Source organism: Aedes aegypti, chromosome 2 (assembly GCF_002204515.2).
Source record: "Aedes aegypti strain LVP_AGWG chromosome 2, AaegL5.0 Primary Assembly, whole genome shotgun sequence".
NCBI lineage: Eukaryota > Metazoa > Arthropoda > Insecta > Diptera > Culicidae > Aedes > Aedes aegypti.
Genome location: NC_035108.1, coordinates 464,468,004 through 464,478,112, shown reverse-complemented (window position 1 = coordinate 464,478,112; position 10,109 = coordinate 464,468,004).

Sequence of the window (10,109 nt, the reverse complement as noted above, 5' to 3'; positions counted from 1 at the left end):
AATTGCTGTGAAGTTCCAGTGAAAATCAGCCCTAATCGACTCATTTTCTCCGAATTGAATAATTTTGAAGTAGTGCAAAAAGTTGAAAATTATGAACCTGGATACGTATTTGATAACACATCAATAGATCCTAGATTGAAAAATCAGCTTCGAATCGACCATTTAAACATAGAAAATCTCCAAGTGTTTTCTATTTGGAAGGTGACAATCTAAGCTTTACGAACGTCATTAAACATAGAATAGAAACCAAAGACGATCTACCCGTTCATGCAAAAAGCTACAGGTACCCCTATTGTCATAAAGAGGAGGTACAAAAACAAGTTTCTAAGATGCTGTCTCAAGGCATCATACGTCCCAGCACGTCTCCTTGGTGCTCTCCAATTTGGATCGTACCAAAGAAATTAGATGCATCTGGACAACAGAAGTGGAGATTAGTAGTCGACTATAGAAAACTTAATGAAAAGACTATAGATGACAAATACCCACTACCCAACATAACCGAAATATTAGACAAACTAGGAAAATGCCAATATTTCACAACATTGGACCTAGCATCTGGCTTTCACCAGATCGAAGTTCACCCAGATGATATCCAGAAAACAGCCTTTTCCGTAGAACATGGATTATACGAATACTTAAGAATGCCATTTGGACTGAAAAATGCTCCAGCAACTTTTCAGCGTGTCATGGATCACGTACTCCGTGACCTAATTGGAAAATGTTGTCTTGTTTATATGGATGACATTATTATTTTTTCTGTTTCTCTTCAAGAACATATTGAAAATTTGACAAAAATATTTATGGCATTGGAAAAAGTAAACCTCAAAATACAGCTAGATAAAAGTGAATTCCTTAAAAAAGAAGTGGCATTTCTAGGCCATATTGTGACAGATAATGGCGTTAAACCAAATCCAAGCAAAATCGAAGCAATTCAAAATTGGCCTATCCCCAAAAACCAGAAAGAACTAAGAGGCTTTCTAGGAATTTTAGGATATTATCGCAGATTCGTTCGCGATTTCGCCAGAATAACAAAACCTCTCACTGCTCAACTGAGGAAAGGCGAACACGTAGAGCACACAGATATTTTTTTAAAAACATTCGTTGCATGCAAAAAACTTTTAACTCAAAGCGATATCCTTCAATATCCAGATTTCGAAAAACCATTCGTGCTAACCACAGATGCTAGTAATTTTGCTCTAGGTGCCGTTCTATCTCAAGGTGCTATTGGACAAGACAGACCCGTAGCATATGCGTCTAGAACATTGACGAAAACTGAAGAAAGATATTCAGCAATAGAAAAAGAATTATTAGCGATCGTATGGGCAACTCAATATTTTAGACCCTACCTTTTTGGTAGAAAATTTACATTATACACGGATCACCAACCTTTAACATACGCACTAAACCTCAAAACACCCAATACAAAACTAGTTAAATGGCGTCTACAGTTATTAGAATATGATTTTGAAATAAAACACCGACCCGGTAAGCAAAACGTTGTCGCTGATGCTCTATCGAGGATAACACATGATATCAACGTGAACGAAGATGATTCCGACTCAGACGACTGTTCAGTGCATTCTGCTGATACAGATGACTCTGAATTCATCAAATGTACAGAAAAACCAATAAATTTTTTTCACAATCAAATTATTTTAAAAATTGACCCTAACGAATCTGAGACATACGAAGAAATTTTCCCTCGTGTGTACCGAAGAACTATTACGAAAACAACATTTGGTGTACCACTTTTAATTCGAATTTTGAAAGAATACATGGATCCCAGACGATCAAACTGCATTATGTGTCCTGAAAACGTGATACAATCCTTACAAATTGTATACAAAAACTATTTTAGTAGATGCAAAACTTTCAAACTCTGCATATCACAAAAAATTCTCATTGATCTACCAAACTTAGAAGATCAAAACTCAATTATCGAGGATACCCACGAAACAGCTCACAGAGGTATTCGTGAAAATCTGGAGGAGATAAAAAGGAGATTCTTTTTTCCTAATATGAAAAGGAAAGTTAGGAAGTACATCATCCTATGTGATACTTGTAATAAAGCAAAATACGAGAGAAAACCTTACAAAATTAAATTTGGTGAAACCCCTATACCGAAACAACCCATTGAAATTATTCACATAGATATCTACATCGCTCAACCAAATTTGTTTTTATCTGTAGTAGACAAGTTCACAAGGTATGGAACATTAATCCCAATAAAATCAAGATCAATTGCGGATATACGAAAGGCGATAATAAAATACATAACACTGTACGGCACTCCAAGCTTGATTGTCTCGGATAACGAACCAGCAATTAAGTCCATCGAAATTCGAGGACTACTCTCAGATCTCAATATACAACAATATTTTACTCCTTCGAACCACAGTCAAACAAACGGAATAGTCGAAAGATTTCATTCGACAATAACCGAAATTTTTAACGCTAATAAACACAAATACGGTGAAGTGTCAAACAAAGAAAAATTTTTAATCGCATGTTCTTTATACAATAACAGCATCCATACAGCTACCAACATGAAACCACGTGAAATTTTATATGCAGCCAAAAATGGACAGGAGAGACCGATAGAAATGGAACGCCTTGTTGAACTTCGTGACAAGTTGTACGACGAAGTTCAAGTACAACTAACCAAGACACAAAACTCACAGAATCTGTACCACAACAGGAAGCGAGAGGATCCGCCAAAACTAAAACAAAACGAATTGGCATACAACCGCATCCAAGGAGTGAAGTCGAAAATTAAGGACCGCTACCAACAAGTGCGAGTACGATCTAACCGGAAACACACGTACAAAGATTTCCTAAGTCGAAAATTGCATAAAGAAAAACTGCGACGAATCCGAAAGTAACACCACAGAATCTCTAATGTGTTTTTTCATTTGTTTTCTCTTTTTAGATGACGTTTATTTGGAATATCCTGATAACAACCACATTCCTTACTCAGCTATCCCAACCACAATCCATCCACGTCATTAATCTCAAACAAAACCCCGGTCTTTTAACCATAGAAACTGCCAACAGTTTTATAAAAATAGGCAATCACAGATTGTTTCATATCCTAGAACTGGATAATTACGAACCTATTTTTAGAAAATTGCTTGCTAATATCCAAGGAATACGGACATTCTCAAATTTTACTGATATGTTTGAAATCTTAGAATCGAAATATGGAACCGTTCACAGTTTATTCAATAATCTTCGGCCAAAGCAAAGAAATAAAAGAGGATTATTTAATTTTCTCGGAACTGGAATAAAAAGAATTACAGGAAATATGGACCATAACGACTATGAACAAATTTCGAAAAATATTTTTGAACTGCAGATCAAGAACAAAAGACTTATTAACGAAAACAACGAACAGCTTAAAATTAATCTACAACTCCAAAATAGAATCAATTCCATTATCAACCGTTTAAATCAACAACAGAGTGAAATAACTAAAAACATTATATCAGCTAGATTTGAAAACGAAACCAACAAAAACTTTAAATTATTTAGAGAAATTTTGAAAATCAATTACAACTTAGACAACCTTAAATCACATTTAGAAGACATTTTTGAATCAATTCAGTTAGCAAGAACTAACATTATTCCCAAACAAATACTTTCAATTGAAGAGTTAGGATTTGTTTCAGATATATTAGAAGAACAAAACATTAGGACGAACAGTTTAGATCAAATTTATGAATATTTAGAATTGTCAGCATTTTATAACCATTCAAAACTAATATTTGTTGTGTCAATTCCAAAAATAGAAAAAGCTATGTACACACATTTTTTCCTAGAACCTCTTCCAGTAGTAGATAAAATTTTAAAACTTCCTGCTAATGCTGCTTTGCAAAGCGACAACAGAACATATTTCATCAAGAAGGATTGCCTGCGAATCGAAAGGACAAGGCTGTGCAATCTAAGCAGCCTAGAGGACATAACCGGCGACCTATGCTACTCAAACCTACTAAGAGGACTATCAGGAAACTGTACTTTCGTAAAATGCTATCAATCAACGGAGATCAAAGCGATCATGGACAATTACCTTGTCGCTAAAAACATCAATAACACAGAAATCGAATCGAATTGTGGTCTTTCAAAACGAAACTTATCTGGAACGTATTTGATAGAGTTCCACAATTGCTCTGTCATAATAAATGGCACCAAGTTCTCAAATGTCGAAGCAAACAAATCAGAACCGACATTTGTTATGCCATTAGATGGTTTACATATCAATGAACAGACCCTGGAAATCCAGAATAATATAGAAGAAATTCACATCCATAATAGACATCGGATTGAAGCATTAACTAAGGAACACAAAATTCAGACATACACATCTCTAAGTATGTCGACCGTATGTTTTCTTCTAAGTATCGTTGCAGGTCTTTCATGGATTTCGAGAAAACGCAGACAGATATCTCTTCATATTGGAGCATCCATGGAGTCTAAAAGCAAACCAGAAATTAAACCTGAGACCAGTACAATTCGGGACGAATCGTCTCCAAAAGGGGGAGTAGTTAAGATCGAACCCTTACCGATCCTCAACAATCATCCATACACCAATCGCTTTATTGGTGTATCATCATTTTCATCATTCCCGGCAACAACACCAACAACGACGACGTCCACCACACCGACGACGATAGCCCAGCTAGTAGAACGGAAACAGTAGTCTAGCATCAGCATTTCATCACCTGACAACATAGGTAGCATTTACGTGGACAACCACCGAACGAGACCACTAAACGAAGCCACAGCCCTTTGGACCCGCGGCATCAGCAGTTCTTCCACAGCAACAGCATAAGCATTGCAGTAGGTAGTGAGGTTTGATCGTAATCAATAATTGAATAAAGGTTCAGTTCGTTTTAGGCAGTAGATCGAATAAGTTCTTTTTTTAAAACTTAGTCTGGGTGACACCCTTCTTCACTAATATATTATAATTTATAAATTGGTTGACGGTTTTTTCCTTCTGAATAAAAAATCATTAATTTCAATTCGTCAAATGATATAATTCAATCAAAGTTGGGTTTATTTTACGAATGGCGTGAGATGAGAATTGTAGGTGTCGTAAAGCAAGAGGACAATTCTCGACTCGAGTGAAGTGACTCTGCATTTGATTTACACGGCGAGTCACTTCATTCGAGTTAAGAATTGTCATCTCGCTATACGAGATCGACAATTTTCACCTCACGCCACTCGTAGATCAAGATCAATTATCCTGATCTAGCAGCATTTTAACCGTTTCGGAGTACCCGGATATAACCATTTTTCATGTTTGATTCATGGCACGGCGCATTTGCAACTGAATGAAAAATCATTAATTTTGAGTTGTCGATTGATGATCTGAAAACGTTCACACCAAGCAATACCGGAACCGGGTTTGAAACACAATCATATCTCGTATATACATATATGGTCGATGTACCAATAGCCGCATAGCTAAGAACAAAAATTCGTATAAAATCGAAAAATAACGCTATTGTCATTATTTTTTCATCATCTGAATGCTTTTTATCTTGGTTTTGTGGGAAAAATATGAAAACTACGAAAACTCAAATGTTTGCATTTATTATCGCGTGTGTCACTATAGGAATACATGTGCCTATAGTAGCACTATTTCTAATTTCTGTTCCTATAGTAGCACTAGCATCACGGCTTTGGCAAAATACTAATCAAAACCATATTTTTACAAATCTTTTATATTTTTCCTTCAAAGTATGGTTCAAAAGCTTTCGTTTGATGTAAAAAAGTTTGTAATTTATTAATTATTTCGTATAAAAAAAATGTTTCTCTCAGTAGTGCTACTATAGGAACAATAGGTTTACTAATAGGCGCAAGGGAGCTCAAATTTTCAAGCTAAGTATCTGTTGAGATGGCAACCACTGCCCGGTTTGCCCCCACTGTGTGCTACGGCACTGCTATGGACAACTGTCATTTTTCCTTTCTCATTCTGTAAACAACATCAACGATAATAAAACGTGTTTTTCGTTTTCCTTAAAGTAAAAGTTTTCCATTTTCATTCGGTTTTCCTCTGTGTCCATCCGAAACCTCATTAGGTTATGGGCCCAGTACGTTTCGGTATCGCGGAAAAGTTAATTCGACGCGAGGATGGAGGAATCGCAGAGTGACCGTTTTCACGTTGCTTTGTTCGACGGAACAAATTACGCCGCCTGGAAATTTCGAGTGCAGGTGCTTTTGGAAGAGCATGAACTGTGGGATTGTGTCCAGTCGGAGCTTGGTGATTTTCCGGAGCTAGCGGAGCAGGAAGACGACACAGCGGCGCAGAGAGCGGAGAAGAAAAAGTTGCGCGAGCAGCGGCTGAAAAGAGAGCGGAAGTGCAAGTCGATTCTGATTTCGAGAATCCACGATTCGCAACTCGAGTACGTCCAGGAGAAGACCACGCCGAAGCAAGTTTGGGATGCGCTAAAGCGCGTTTTTGAAAGGAAGAGCATCGCCAGTCGAATGCATTTGAAGCGTCAAATGTTGAGCATGAGATTCGATGGCGGGCGACTGCAGGACCACTTCCTTCGCTTCGACAAACTGCTGCGGGAGTATCGTGGAACAGGTGCGGACATGGAGGAGTTGGACGCAGTATGTCATTTACTGCTGACTCTTGGTCCGTCGTACTCCACTGTGGTCACTGCTCTTGAAACGATGCCGGAAGAGAACCTCTCGATGGAATTCGTGAAATGTCGCTTGCTTGATGAGGAAACGAAGCAAAGAAGTGTTGATTCGGAGAAGTTTCCCTCCAACAGTGATACAGCTGCATTTTCCGGTGCAAAGCAGCAGAAGAAAATAAGGTGTTTCCGGTGCAAGAGAGAAGGGCACAAGTTGGCAGATTGTCCGGAGAAAAAGAAGTCGTCGAATCAGAAGGGCCAACGTAATTCCAAAGCGAATGTTGCTGATTCGTCCGACCGGGATGGTGTATGTTTCGTAAGTGTCAGTGGCTGTGCGGCGCAGCAAACGAATCGTACGAAATGGTTCATCGATTCCGGAGCGTCGGACCATCTGGTTCGAGACAGGGAGCTTTTTACGGACCTCCACCGACTGAAGAAGCCGGTCGAAATTGCTGTTGCGAAGGACGGTGAGTCGATCGTCGCAGAACATAGTGGCACAGTGAAAGTGTTATCGATCGTGGGCGGAAAAGGTATTGAGTGCACGGTGAAAAATGTCCTCTTTATACCGCAATTGCGATACAACTTGTTTTCGGTGCTACGAGTCGAAAAAGCTGGTATGCGTGTGGTTTTTGAACATGGAAAAGCGCTAATCTATCGGGGTTCCGAAATTGTGGCCAGTGGAACGCGACGCGAGTCGTTATATGAGTTGGACTTTCGACCGATCGGACAAAGTGTGAATGAAAAATCGCTGTTGTCGTGCGGTCGGGTGCAGAAAGACTTGGAACTATGGCATCGCCGGTTCGGCCATCTCTCGGAGAAGAATCTCGAAGTGCTTGTTCGAAACGATATGGTATCGGGACTCAAAGTGGACGTTGATAAGAAAGAGCGTGATGTGATCGTTTGTGAGTCGTGTATTGCCGGGAAGCAGACGCGAAAACCGTTCGCGCAGCGTGGCAAGCGGCGTTCATCGCGGGTGCTTGAGCTCGTACACACGGATGTGTGCGGCCCCGTGACGCCAGTCGGACTGTTCAATTCAAGGTTTTTCGTAACCATCATCGACGATTGGACGCACTTCACTATGGTGTTCTTGATGGAGTCGAAGAGTGAGGTGCTGCGCTGTTTCGAGCAGTATGAAGCGTTGGCAACGGCGAAGTTTGGCAAGCGTATTTCCCGATTAAGGTGTGACAACGGAGGTGAGTACACCAGTAAGCCTTTTAAGAAGTTTTGTGCGGATAAGGGAATTCAGTTGGAGCTAACGGTCCCTTACACCCCTGAACAAAATGGGGTCAGTGAGCGGATGAACCGCACACTTGTCGAAAAGGCCAGGGCAATGCTGATAGATTCGGGTGTTAGCAAGGAGTTTTGGGGTCAGGCCGTGCAAACAGCAGCCTACTTGCTGAACAGGAGTCCCACTAGTGCAGTAAAATCGAAGAAAACGCCGTTCGAGTTATGGGAATCCAAGAAACCAGACGTTTCGAATTTGAAAGTGTTTGGATGTTCTGTGTTCGTGCATGTGCCGTCGCAGCTTAGAAAGAAGCTGGACTCCAAATCTTGGCGTGGAATTTTTCTTGGTTATGCTCCCAATGGTTACAGAGTTTGGGATTCGGTGAACCATCGGATTGTCACTGCTCGAGATATTGATTTTGTGGAGACGGAGATCAAGGAAACGCCAAAGCCTGTAACTGTTGACCGATACATCAGAGTTCCGCCGATTCATGTTCCGGAGGACGATGAAGGTTCAGCTAGCGATGGTGATGATGCAGTGTCGTCTGTGGACGAATACAATAGCTTCGTGAACGATGAAGAAGAGGAATACGATGAAGCCGTCGGAGAAGAAGCGAGTGGTGGTGTGGATGAGGCAAGGCCGCCACGAAATCGTGCTCCGCCCGCATGGCATAGAACGGCGCTTTGAACGCTATGAGCTACGTTGAAAACATTCCTAGCACGATCGCGGAACTGAAGAAGCTTGGCGATTGGGATAAGTGGAGCGCAGCTATCGATGAAGAGATGGACTCAATGCGGCGGAATAACACGTGGACCTTAACAGAACTACCGCCAGGCAGGAAGGCTGTTACCTGTAAGTGGGTGTTCCGCATCAAACGAGGAGATGGCATCGTTCCGGATCGATATAAGGCGCGGCTGGTTGCTCGGGGCTTTAGTCAAAAGCAAGGCTTCGACTATACCGAGACCTACTCACCGGTGGTAAAGCTCGACACTTTGCGCATGGTATTGGCGTTAGCGAATCGGGATCGATTGCATGTTCATCAAATGGACGTGCGTACAGCGTTTTTGAACGGTGAGCTTCGTGAGGAGATTTATATGACGCAGCCGGATGGATTTCAGCAGGGGAATCTCGTCTGCCGTTTGAATCGCTCCATTTACGGTCTGAAACAAGCATCGCATTCGTGGAATCAAAGATTTCATCAGTTCGTGAAAAAGCTGGGCTTTCAACAGAGTGCCAATGACCATTGTCTGTACACCAAAGGAGAAGGATGTGGAAGAATAATCGTCGTAGTGTACGTGGACGATATATTAATCGTCGGAGCGTCGCTGGAAATGGTGAAGACAATCAAACGGAAATTCAGTGACGAATTCGAGATGACGGATGCAGGAGAAGTCAAGCAATTCCTCGGGATGACTATAGACAGGAACGTCGAAGCTGGAGTCATGAAGATCAGCCAGAGGGGATATCTCGAGAACTTGTTAAGGCGATTTGAAATGATGGAGTGCAAATCAATATCTACTCCGATGGAGAATCGTCTACGGTTGGAAAAGGGAGTTGAGGAGCGAAGAACCGATAAGCCTTATCGAGAACTCGTCGGCTGTTTAACGTATGCATCGCTTATTGCCCGACCGGATTTATCTGCAGCCGTGAACTTCTTTAGTCAGTTCCAGGCTTGCCCGAACGAGGAACACTGGGTTCACCTCAAACGGGTACTTCGATACGTGAAAGGCACACTGGACTACGGACTGACATACAAGGCGAATATGAAGGCAAAGCTTTTAGAAGTGTACTCAGATGCTGACTGGGCGAACGACCTTATCGATCGGCGATCTGTGACCGGATGTGTTTTCAAGCAGTTGAACTACACGAAAGCAGAATACAGTTTCGTTGTCGTCTACCGAGGCGGAAGTTGCAGCATTGGTGACAGCTGCGTGCCACACTCTTTGGACGAAACGATGCCTGCAGGATCTAGGATTACAACCTGATGGTCCGATAACGATTTTGGAAGACAATCAATCAACTATACGGATTGTAGAGGATGCTCGAGACCATGGGCGCCTGAAGCATGTGGATACGAAGTATCAGTTCATGAGAGAGCTGATTCAACGATCGGTGATTGCAGTCGAGTTCGTTTGTTCATCAGAGCAGCAAGCGGACATTATGACGAAGGCCCTGCCTACGGTTTCCTTCAGAAAGCTACGATCTGCGTTGGGAATTGAACCTTGCCATGGTTGAGCAGGGGT